The 13,617-nt window shown below is 38.8% G+C and overlaps 1 protein-coding gene across 2 annotated transcripts in view; it reads left to right on the forward strand.

Moving 5' to 3' along the window:
- aatka (apoptosis-associated tyrosine kinase a) overlaps positions 1-13,617 on the forward strand; it is a 54,513-nt gene that overhangs the window by 3,578 nt on the left and 37,318 nt on the right. Inside the window, exon 1 of one of the 2 annotated variants that reach the window (XM_079637548.1) lies at positions 11,234-11,436. The exons of the other annotated variant lie outside the window; for it this stretch is intronic. The gene's annotated coding sequence lies outside the window, so the exon portion shown is untranslated. Of the gene's footprint in view, positions 1-11,233; positions 11,437-13,617 lie in introns of those variants that run through there. 2 annotated transcript variants of the gene reach the window in all.

Here is a 13,617-nt window from a genome sequence, read left to right on the forward strand (position 1 = left end):
GGTTTATAATGACCACAGAGAGTCAAGACCTCGGTTTAACGTCTCACCCGAAGGACGGCGCTCTTTGACAGTATAGTGTCCCCGTCACTGTCAATCATTGTGTTAGGACCCGCACAGACCACAGGGTGAACGCCTCCTACTGGCCACACTAACACCTCTTCCAGCAGCAACCTGGTTTTCCCAGAAGGTCTCCCATCCAGGTACTAACCACGCTCAGCCCTTCTTAGCTTCAGTGGGCAACCAGTCTTGGGCTACAGGGTGATATGGCTGCTGACAATTTGTTAGGCAACAAGGCATATGTTTCTGCGTGAGTTTGTTGTGCTCAGAATGACTTTATGCAATGGGATCCAAAGTCGTGTTTGATGCCCTATTTTTCTGTGTTACCTTTTACAAAGTTGTCAAGTGTATGATGCCTAGCATTTTAAAATCTGCTCAGATTTTGAAAGTCGTGTAGTATATTCCAGCCTGAAGGCGGTAAAGTTTCCCTTTTGCTTTATGAGGACATATTTAGGGTGACTGTAGGCTGGCTGGGTGATGTACATGCTTTAACAGGCTGGAGTCAGCAGCAATCTGTTACTCTGACTGGCCAAGTAATGGGATTGAGAATCGATGTTTCAGTGGCAGTGGATGGTGTGGCTTGCGATGCGACAGGAGACCAATCAGTCTCCCACTCTCAGGATCTTGGGCATATGCAAGGACATGACAAAGTCATCCGGATTATAATGGTACAGGAAAGTTTGCTTCATCGCATTACAGAAGTTTGAAAGTCAAGTGCTGTTTTTAAGGTTAGGACTTAATTAGTCTAATGTTTGGGGTGGGGAATCGGATAAGAACTGGTTACATCTTTTAAAAAATATCATAACATGTCAGAGCCATAGCTGTGTTGGAAAGTGCTCTACCATACTCTGGACAACCCGATATACAGTATATATATAAATCAGTACACAATGAAATTGAAATCATTGTGCTATGCAGTACACCACATCTTTTTACTGCGTTGCCTGTAGTCCAATTTACAAGATAATGAACTGGTTGGAGGGATTGTTTTCTGAACCTTATGTCATTACCTTTCACCATTACCGTATTAGAGTTCGTGAGACTTATACTGACACAACTGTTCAAAAGTTTGGAGTCTTTTGGAGAAATTTAGATTTTTATTCAGCAAGGATGCATTAAATTGACCAAAAGTTACAGTAAAGACACGTATAACGTTACAAATATTTCAAATACATCATGGTTTCCACAAAAATATGAAGCAGCACTACTGTTTTTCAACATTGATAATAATATGAAATGTTTCTTGAGCATCACATAATCATATTCGACTGATTTCTGAAGGATTGTGTGACACTGAAGACTGGAGTAATGATGCTGAAAATTCAACTGGCATCATAGTTACATTACATACATTACATTTTAAAATGGATAGTTCCAGTCCTTGATTCTGATTTGAGCCGCGTTCGAAACCGTTGCAAAGGACTCAACAAACATACACCTGTGACCGCATTACATTAGTGTTACTGCGCAACTGCCGTTTGCGATTCTTGTGTTGCTTAGCAACCTCTTTGGAACTACATTGCTTGGTGGAGGACTAAATGTGTTATAACGTTATATTTTTTGTTGCTGGTGTTTATTTTATGGATAAAATAAATATTAAAATGAATATTTTTATGGAGTAACCTTTTTATATAAGCAATGAGCACACTGAAGCCGTGTTTTACTGTGGATTTAGAACAGCTAAGGGGGTTTTAGGCACGACGCTCCGCGAATTAGAATTAGTTAAAGATAGTCACAACTGAGTTTGTTGATATAAATTGTGTTTATCTAACAAAAAAAAAAAAAAAAAATCACTTTAACATAGAATCAGAATTGTTATGTGGAACCTGAACCAGAATCTTTACATTCCTCTCAGTTCCATCGCTATTTTTTAGAGTTTATGGAAGGAACCACATCTAAGCATTCAAAGTTGGTCTGTTGGGGCAAGACGTCTTGCTTTTGTCAGAATTTGTAGCCATGCTGCATTCTGATGGTTATTTACTGGGTTCTCAAAGCCAGGCTCTATTCAAGCGTCCTATAAAGCCACATGCACGGCGGATGCGGTTGGCCTGGAACTGTCTGTGAACCGGGCTTTACGGCTCCACGTTCACAACAACAGAATCCTCAGACTCTGTTAGAGGACGATTGCTCAATACTTCAAAGCCTGCCTGTGGTTGTGACTGTTTACTCCAGTTGACTGTCAGTTTATGGGGATTTTGTTTTATCCCAGACTCTCTCCGATTCAAATTTCTCAGGTTTTTCTGTTTTAGATGACAAAATAAATAAAGACCTGAATGGCTATACACGGTTGTGTAGGGAAAATGTAACTTACGTGAAGTACAAGATGGAGGCCGTAAGATAGATATGTAGTATGTGATAAATAGTAGTAAGAATCTAAATAAATGATTCTAGTTCATTGGTTTAATTGTAGGCAGTTTGTTAAATATAGTGTAAATATGCTGACTTGTATGCAAGGGCATTAATACAGAATGTGCAGCCAATGACTTAAACCGTGGCTCATCCAATGAGAATTATTCTTTTTTTAAAGATGGATGCTGGAAATAAATGCTGCTGTTTTCTTCTATATATTTTGTTCTCTTTTGTCTGATGAAATTTAGGTTTGAGTGTTCTCTGCTATAGCATGCCACTTTTGTCTACAGATCGATACTGTGTTGATAGACCTATTAATGGTGTGAGTTTACATCTTCTGTTGCTTTGCTGAAGAAACACATGCGCAGGTCTTCACTAACATGGCGACAGAAGGTGTTTGGATTGTGCACCTGTGCACAGAATCAGCACCATGGACAGGGTCATGTCTAAATGCAAGATTTACCGGTATATATGGAACAACATGGTGAATTGCTTTCAAGTTTAGAGTCAAAGGAATCAAAGCTACTGTACATTTCAGGACTCTTCAGAGCCATAACTTAAATCAATAAATTCACAACCAGTAGCTGAAGTAAAAAAGCCTTTTCCTTCCACACTTTTACAAATGTTACAGGGTTAGTTCACCCAAAATTAAAAATAAATATCCCACAATTTACTCACCCTCAAGCCATATATGACTTTCTTCTTTCAGCCAAACACAATCAGTTATATTCAAAATATCCCAGCTCTTCCAAATTTTATAATGGGAGTGAATAGTACCTGAGATTTTGAAGCCTAAAAAAGCGCATCCATCCATCACCAGCCAGGATATTTTTCAATATAACTCTTATTATATTGTGTTTGGCTGAAAGAAGAAAGTCATATACACATAGGAAGGCTTGAGGGTGAGTAAATTAATAATTTTCATTTTGGGGTGAAAATTTTCACCTTTTTTTTCTGTCTGTGAATTTATTTTTGACTCTGTCATCATTTGCTCACCCTCATGTCGTTCCAAACCCGAATGACTCGTTCCTCTTCTAAACTCAAATGAAGACATTATTAATGTTCTCTTATTTTTTTTTGTTCATCCATTGAAAATCTCAGTTATCTACATTTTCATGTGATCCATATGAAGCGAGCAGTTTAATCCAAGTCAAAATTTGATTTGATGGTTTTAAGTTTTAATTGACTATTAATGATCAAATAAAATAGAATAATTAAAATAACATTTTGTTTTCCATTAATAATTTTAATGTTACAGTTTTATTGGATATTTAATTGAGCGTGCTAATTGACTTTATATCATATATTTTATCTAATACTCAATTAAATGAATATTTAAAATCTCCTTTAAATGTAATATTTAGCATATCTAAATAAATATACATCACATACAAATGTTGTGATGCTTAAATCCACCGAAAGCAATTAAAATGGTTGATTTTAGGTTTAGTTGTAATCTGTGGTAACCCTTTTTATTATAGAGCAGCATACTATAGAATTTAATGTCAGATATTAATCAGTTATCATCAGGCAGAGTTATAATATCAGTGCATATCTCTAGTTTCTTAAGACTAGACATGCATGATATCATATAATTATTTTAACCTTGTCTGTCTGTATAAGTTTACCAAACACACACATATAGTGGGATTCACTCGACTGCCTTTGACAGATGAGTTCATGCAGAATTTAATACAGCACCTCTTCCTGACCTCGTCTGGTTGAGTGCTGCTCGCCATGTGAGGCGGTCTGGAAAAAACACTGCAGTGTGTTGATGTCTTTGAGAGAATGTGGGAAGATTCAGAACAAGACCAAATGAAACACCTACAGAACGATCAGGTACACTGTAGGTGTAAAATCTAATACCGGTCGAGGGTAGTAAAGGTAAATTTGCTGAAGTGCTTTGGAAGAAACAGAATCAGTCTTTCAGTACACACTACAAAACACTCGTCAACCTTTCAAGTTTCTCCACAAAAAGCCCCGTCATCATAATTATTTTAGTATGCACACTTTTTAGTCACAATTAAATTAAAAAGGACAAATCTTTTTTTTTTTTTTCTTTTTTTTTTTTTTTTTTGCAGGATTTATCCATACATCATTTTTTTTTAAAATTCATGTGCCCTCATACTCTTTAATCAGACTAACTTCCCCTCCATCTTGCAGCAGCATCTCTGGTATGAGGGCGGGGCAACCTGTCACTCACATGAGATCGACCAATAGCAAACCACAACCATCCAATCAATTCCCCATGGACAAAATCAAGTCCCGCCCTACATTTTTTCTTGTTCGAGAAGCCATTACACTCAGATATACGCCACAATAGGGAAGTAAAGACTATCACAACTACTGTTATATATATGCCGACTTTAAGACGAATTGCAGGTATAGACTAAACTATAGATACATTTCTTACTAGTTTGACCAGTTATCATGTACGATGAGCAACAGCCGATGATATTGCAAAGGGGCAGAAGTGGATAGTGGGAGTCAAAAAAAATCAGATTTGATAAGCGGCACGTAGGGATTGCAGTTGTTTTTGTAGTAAGTTTGTATGTTTTGTATACAGCTATCTTCATTGAGTAAAATGCACACCAACACGGCAACAGTGTTGTTATTGTTAACTAAAATTAAACTATTCAAAATAATTTTGGTAATTGAAATTAAGCTGAAATAAAATACAATATAAATATTAAATTAAATAAGTTTAAGTAGAAGTACATAAATGACTGAAACTAAAACGGAAATAAAATAAATGTAAGCTTATTAGAAATGTAAAAAAATTATAAAAATGACTAATGCACATTACAAAATTACTTAAACTAAACTTTAAATGAAAACTGAAGATATAAAAATGAAAGCTAATTCAAAATATGAATAGATACAAAATAATAGTAACATTTTAGAGTCTTTTGATGTGCTTCAGTAGTGCACTGAGCATATGTGCATGTTGTTGTGCAAGAGAAAAGAACAGTCATTAGTCAAAATTAGGAAACACACAGGAAAGCGTGTGAACAGGCGAGCATGAGCGAGATCTGGAGGCCATGCAGGAGGAAGAGACATTATGTTCTTATTCAATGTTAGATACTCATATCTGTGGCAAGGATTTCCCTCAATGTTTTTTCTATGTTCGGCTTCCAGAAGAAAATTATTAGTGTGTGTTTCGTAATTTGTGATGGCATATGTCTTAAGCATATTTCACAACGTGTGTGTGTGTGTGTGTGTGTGTGTGTGCGCGCGCGCTTTTGTCTTTGGATGTTGTTTTCTTATCTGTGTCACACATTGTTCCTGGGAAGGAATGGTTGCAAAAAAAAAAAAAAAAAAACTTTGCCTGCCTCCTTCCTGAATATGTGTCTTCAAACACACACACACACACACACACACACACACACACACACACACACACACACACACACACACACACACACACACACACACACACACACACACACACACACACACACACACACACACACACACACACACACACACACACACACGCACACACACACACGCACACACACACACACACACACACGCACACACTGCAGAGATGCCCTGCGCTAAAAATAAATGACTTTGAGTAATTAATTATGAATTATCCAAGGATGTACAACCCAACAAACCTGGGGATCTGGTCAAAGGGTCTGTTCCTAAACCTAAGGGCCTCATTTATAAAATGTTGTGTATAAACCGTCTTACGTTTAATCTTACGTGAAATTTACAAATCGCAAATGATCTTGAAATTGTGTGCAGCTGAATGGTTTCCGACTTGTAAACTCCGCCTAATTAATGTCATTAGCATATAAAAGAGCAGCGGTAAACGTCCGAATGCTTTACCTGAAAATGGCGAATGGCAAGAATTGCTTAGATTTCCAAATACCTGCAGTTCTCCGACTCTCTGCCACAAATACGTTGGCGTGGATTTTAGCATACGCACACACCTCTAAGATCAAACCTGTGTCACGTTTTATAAATGAGGCCCCTAGTGAGCTGGAACAAAAGAATCACAGATGTGCTTCCGACGCAAAGTCAGTTTCAAGCGGCAAGCACAACAGTAATTCTTCCTACATTACCAAGTTCTAAGGCAGCATGGCATGTATCATTCATGGAGAAGGCAAAAGTTGATGAAAATTAAAATGTTAATTAAATATTATTAATTACATTTATTACTGTAAAAATAATATTTTTTGTTCTATGCAGTTTATGCTCATTAGTGTGTTGCTGAACACTATATATGCCAAAACAGTGCACTCATATTACTTTGAATGAGAGAATGTGCAACACGCAAGATGTTTGAGTAAATACCGCCTTATAAGTAAAAGAGCCAACTGGTAAAGTCATTGAATCACTGCAGCTGCTGTTAGAAGCTCGGGTTCCCATTAAAACAAGCAGTGTCTAAAATACACGCTTGAAATATAAGCTTTTTAAATGCTAATTAAATGTAAAACACAAGATTTATGAGATGGTTCGTGTCGTGTTTGCTGCTGGTTTGAAATAATATGTTATTCACATGTGAATTTTCCAGGCAGCTTTTGAGATTTCGATATATTAGTAAAAAAAAGATGGTCTTGCATTTCCGAAACAGCTGAAGGCGATTCAAATATGGCCGCCAAGTGAACTGACATTCCTTGTAAGGGACTTTGGTATCGCGCTGTTCGCTTAGCAATATGCTAATGCAAAACTGTATTGAAATCAGTTTGACTTGAGTCTCTCATGCACTTTGTGGGAGGAGTCGATTCAAAATTAATTTGTAGAGCGCTTTTCAGAATACACGCCGTTTTAAAGCAGCTTTACAGAAAATCTTGATGTTAATGTTTATAATATCTTAATGTCTTCACGTTTTATAGTCGCATTTAGCAGATGGGTTCACATTATGCATGCTGTTTGTATGATGTCACAGGTTCCATTTCCATTTATGATGTCACAGGTTCCAAGACAGCAGCCGATGTAGACGCTAGACAAGCTCACTAGATTTTGGAACAGATTTGGAACTAATTGTGTCTTTGCCTTTTATATATTATTTTCAGTGAATATTTGCCTCATTTCCAACTACCGTAGTAGATGTCAGCAGCTCCAGAAAAAAAGCTTCTGAGACGAGACAATGACATTAAAGATTGCTCGCACCCCATCAAGCCATGATTACTGTGGTTAGGAAAACCATTGGTTGGCTCTGTGCCGAACTAGTGGTTTTGGTGTTTTACACGCCATGAACGAAGCTCTCAAACCTCATTCAACCTTCACAAAGAAACATTCCTTCCCCGCATCACCACGTGGTTCAATGTCTTCGTCCTCTCAGCCGCTTCAACACTAATATCAATTTGGCAATATGGCTCTCTCTCTCTCTCTCTCTCTCTCTCTCTCTCTCTCTCTCTCTCTCTCTCTCTCTCTCTCTCTCTCTCTCTCTCTCTCTCTCTCTCTCTCTCTCTCTCTCTCTCTCTCTCTCTCTCTCTCTCTCTCTCTCTCTCTCTCTCTCTCTCTCTCTCTCTCTCTCTCTCTCTCTCTCTCTCTCTCTCTCTCTCTCTCTCTCTCTCTGGGTTTTGTCATTTCACTCACTCAGTGGTTGACAGAAGGCAGCTGTCAGCATCAATTCTTCTCGAGGGCAGTGACCAGACCACAGCACTTTCCCACTGATTCAGCATTGACTGTTTAATGAAAAGAATGTTTTTGTTTGTGTGTATTTCTGAATAGGCGATGATAAGGCCCTCCTGCAATCTGTATACTTTTTTTTCATATGTTCTACCAGAAAGACTCGGGAGAAAAGATACTGTAACTAACAGCCCAGCAAGCAATGTATGCAATAAAGTTCTTTGGCGTAGGCCCCGTCCGTAACTCGCGATCCGAGGGTACGGATTCTGCATTTCCTGCCTGAAGATGAAGGCAGGGGCGCAGCCGACCCCCCGTGAGGTATGGGAAGGGACCATCCTGGTGGTGGTGGTGGGGAGGATGGAGGGAAGAACCGTCTTGGTGGTGGTGGTGGGGAGCAGGCGCGTAGCCGGTAATGGGCCAGTGCGGCACTGACCCGCCCACATTACTCACTGACCCGCCCACATTACTCACTGACCCGCCCACATTACTCACTGACCCGCCCACATTACTCACTGGCCCGCCCACATTACTCACTGGCCCGCCCACATTACTCACTGGCCCGTCCACATTACTCACTGGCCCGCCCACATTACTCACTGGCCCGCCCACATTACTCACTGGATTGTATCTGTATTATACAATATGACTGGCCATAAACAAAAAAAAGTGCGTGTCCGGTCTGCGATACCTCGAGTTGTCCTAGACATAAAGTCATTTTTTTTTCTAGGAAAAACTATAGGCCCACTCACTTTTTCACTGGCCCACCCAAAATACAATTTCTGCCTACGCCACTGGTGGGGAGGATGGTGGTAAGTGGAAGCGTCAGCATCTGCGAACTCAGACGAGTCAGTGTAAGAATGGATCTTTTATACTTCGAGTATTAGAACGTGATTGGATAGATGAGAAGGTAATAAGTGACGTAACAATGGAGTCTTCCCGGCAGAACTTACGCTAAAGCTTTAATTTCTGTGCAAACATGGTAAAACGTGTTTAATCGATACTACACTACTGGTAACTGAATGCATTACCGACACTGCGTAATACAAATGGCACTGCTCAAGGAGACTCATCTTACAAATGATTCCAATAGAGATTGCCTTTAGCATGCTAGCACACACAAAAATATATTCAAATTAAGGTTATGGATAGTTTTTTCCAGTTTGAAATATAATACAATATATTCTTAATCAAACTGCTTTGTCTACCATCCTGCGTAGATTTTTTAAAGATATACGACAATATAAAAATTCTGTCCATTACCAAATAGCATATAACTATTCTAATGGTAAGGCTGAAATTGATAAATGGACAATATTAAAATTATATGCTGTTGTAATAAATAAAATAAATAAAACAAAAGGTAAAATCATATTCTAAAGATTACATTTAAGTGTTATTAAATTATAAGTGTATTTAAAGATTAGCTTGATTGAGTTTTAGATGAGGGCAAAGGGGAAAAATAGGGGAAATAACATAGCATGAACAATTGAATATCCAATATCGACCGCTAAATGTCCAATATCTGACCGAAAACATCTCTAATATCAGCAGATAATGAATATGTTACTGTATATTATGTAAGAATACATGCTATAGCATGTTGCCAAAAGGAAGTAGGCTACAGTATACTAGGAAGCACAATAGTTCAATGATACAAAAATGGTACTAATTCAAAACACCATTTAAAAGGTACTATTATATACCATTTAGATAATAATATGTACATTTAAGGTGCTTATGTACACTTTAGGGGTATATAAGGTACAAAGGTTTCAGGTTGAGCAGCTTTTGCATTGTGAGCATGGTTATGATGCCTGTGTAGACAGATCACTACGTTTTATAACAGACTTTTCCTTATTGATGTTCCTTGAAGTCCAAGAAGGCCAAACTGGGGCAAATGTGAATCACTGCCCCCATCCCACCCCATACTAGACCTAATATTCTTCCCTAAATGTCACTTGTCCTGCTTTCCCGTTGTCTCAGAGTCTGATGCACTCTGCTCTATATCAGTGTGTAAAGGTCAATACTGTCGCGGAGCTGAACGAGTACCTCCATTAACGTTCCAGTGCTCATTGTTCATCCTCTGTTTCCTACTGATTCGGGCTTATCCACTGAAGCAAATGGAGCTGGGTCTTGTTTTTTAAAAGAGAGAGGGGAAAAATGTGCTGCCCGTCCAAATGACCCCAAGCAACACTGTCTGCCCTGCTGAAAAGTCCAGCATAGACCGGCATGAATTGTATGTTGGTCAAGGCTGGTTTATGCTTATACAGAGCTGGTGGACAAGTACAATCTTGCTGTTCTCTAGCAAATCTCTAGCAACCAGCATCCAATGCAGTTCCCAGCATGCAAAACATCCCTTAGGCTGGTGACCAGCAATGCTGGATTTTTCAGCAGGGTGTAGAATAATGTTCCCTTTCTAGAACAGTGTTGTTATTATCAACTAAAACTGTTGAAAAATGTTTTTAATAATTTTATATAGAGCTGAAATAAAATAAAATGCATCTAAAACTGAAAGAAAGATAAATGTAACCTAAATAGAGATGTAAAAAAACCCAATCTAATAAAAATTGACAAAAGCAAAAACATAAACAAAACTGAAAATATAAAAATAAAAGCTAATTCAAAATATTAATAAATACTATGACAGTATACGATACTAAAATAAAACTGGTTTGGAAGAATGTATCAGTGTTATTTTAATATCTTTGAGATACTATTATAGTTATAATAATAATTTGAATCAGTTTTTATTTTAATTTTAGTTTCAAAAATTTGTTGTGTGTTTTTGTCATTTTTAATATTTCAAAAAAATAATGTCTATATAGTTTTTAATGATTTTATTTAAGTTTTAATTATTTAGGTAAACAAAATTAAAACAAAAAATGTTGCTTTAACTTTTAATAACCCCGGAAAGCATCCCTCCCTTACAGGAGGTTTTATTGCAGTAGTGTCAAGATTGGCTCATCACCAACTCTGCAAATCTGTCGGCACCCGGTCACAGAGGTGAAAGGCATTGTGGGTCTGTGTGCTTGCGTGCTTTTAAAGTGTACAAACACGAGGGAAAGGACAGCTCAGCTGGAAACTTATGCTGTGCTGAGGCATGAGAAGGAAGAGAAAAACGGCAAAAGAGAGAGAGATGGAGGCTAAAAATAGGGACACAGGTGGCCGCCCTCCCCTCTGTTCTTCCTTCCTATTAGGCATCAGCGAGATTGGGGTATGCGCTCGCTCGCAGACAGTGTCCACTCCTAGTTGAGGACGAGGCGATAACTTATTGATGCCACAACAATGTTGTGCCACTACTTCATAAAGCCCAGCTCTCGTCCTGAAGGGCTCCTGGCCGATGAGTTTTGGAATTAATGTCCATGTCTGAAGGTCTGTGGGGAGTCATATGTCTTTTGGACAACACCTGCTTCTGAATTTCAAGGACTACCGGGATTGTTTTTGGTAGGTTTTTTTTGTTTTAACATTCATTTGCAGAGAGTGAGAGTGTATTAAAGAAATACAAAAGAGTTGTTTGAATAGTTGCGACAATGATGATGAAATAAAGTTCAACTGTTGTACTTAAATGAATTAAGTAGTAGGACATTTTATAAAGTAAAGCATTATGTGTCATAATATGAAAAATCACTATGCTTTCGTATGCTGTGCTGAATATTACAAAAGCACTTTTCAGTCGTGACCTTGAGGGCTCTCCATTAGCTTCCTTATTCACACCGCACACATTCACATTTACCCATTACACTCTCTACACCACTGCTACACCAGCAAACCTCCTGTGTCATAATGTTCTGGAAAATGGACCACAGTCTACTCTCCCTTCCTGTTTTGGATGTGCCGTTTCGTTCTCTGTGAGCTAAAATAACTTGCTGCTTCATTCCTGGTTTAAATAAGTCAACTAGACTTGCTCATATCCTTCTTTTGCATCACACTTGACTCAACTTCCATGCCTAAAAAACCCTACAACTTTTAATTATTTTGTCTTTCTAAGATAAAATAGTGCCTTGTAATCTGGGCTGGCGCATGCCTATAGGCGAACCATGTAACCGCCTAGGGCGGCAGCACTGTCAGGGTGGCAAGTAAGAGAGAGTATTCTCTACACATTGACAATATCAACACATTATCACCCCATTAGTTATTCTAAATCTAAATGAACTTTTCCTTCATACATAGAAGCGCCACTCCTGCCCTGTCCCCACTCCACCCCACCCAACTCTTAGAGCAGCATCAGTCTACATGCAATCTGTTATCCGGACTTTAATATAAAAGATGACGACTTTTTACTGCCGGTGATTAATGATTTTAAAGCTTAATATGCTCTTCTGAAAGGAAGGCTTATGTATGTGTATGTGAGAGAGAAAATGGGGGAGAAGTCATGTAGCTCATCTTATTATGATTTTCAGTGAAGCTTTGTATCGATGCATGATTCGTTCTGTCAAAATCATGTTACCAATGACGTCCGAAGCTTCGTTTCACACACACCCACGTACTCTGATTCAAAGGTTTAAAAATGCATGACACAGGGCGCGCCCTTGTGGGTTGTTAAGGAGTATTGCGTTGCATTGAACTGTTTATTGTATTGCGAGAGTTTATGAGAATGAATTGTATTGTGAGAGTTAAGGAGTTTATTGTATTGTGAGAGTTTAGGTGTTTATTGGTGCGAGTTGCTACAATCATGTGAAAGTGTGTGTTTGTGTCTTTGTGTGCATGCACCTGCATTTAGTCAATTCCTCTATTCATGAGTTTCATTTGTTTACAAACAGGAAAAATGTCCACATCAAGAAAACAAAATGACATCTTTATTGTTTTGAGTTAAATCTAATCTTCCGCTACCGCTCTGTCCATTGTAGTCGTGCACTTGGTGGAATTTTTTACGCAGCGTCTTAAGTTCACTAATGCTGCTTTACTGTGCTTTCGAAAATTTTGTGTTCGGGTTCGGTCGTACACTAACGCATCGCATGCCGTTCCACAAAGCTGGCGAACGATCTCAGCTTCAGCGCGGATAGTGAGGAGCTCCTGGTCTCTGCTTCGTTCCAGTTTGCAGACATTTTTTCGTTCTTTCTTTGTTGATGACGAACACAAACTTTCTTCTAAGAGCAACAAAATACCCCTTACGGCATTGGTCCTGGCTTTTGTTCACACAGGGCGTGTTCCGGGACTGATCCCGGCAATGTTACTAGGTTCCCATCCCGGCATCTATCCCGGGACGTGTTTGCGTTCACACAGAAGGCACTCTGGCAATTTTACGGCAATTTCCCGGGATCAACGCGCTGTGTGAAAGGGGCTTTATAGATATCAGAATATGTTATTACATTCATACTGAAATATTTGTATGTGGCTACCTATTATGTTTTATAGTAATTAGTATATACTGTAATGTACTGTCAACCTTTCTAGAGTAACCCTCCATCTGGGATGATTAGGTGTAACGCAGCCACACTGCACCACTGTGAGTGTCCTGTGCAGTTGGAGGACGTTCACACAGCACAGGTTAACAGCAGCCACAGCACCCGAGGCTCTCTGCAGTCACTCTGTGTTATTAGCAGCACCTCTTAGCATTGCCTGTCATCAGATCACAGCAGTGGCTACCACAGACTCCACTACATGTGGAAGCCATGCTTCCTGCTT

Source organism: Phoxinus phoxinus (genome assembly GCF_949152265.1).
Source record: "Phoxinus phoxinus genome assembly, chromosome: 1".
NCBI classification, from domain to species: Eukaryota; Metazoa; Chordata; class Actinopteri; order Cypriniformes; family Leuciscidae; genus Phoxinus; species Phoxinus phoxinus.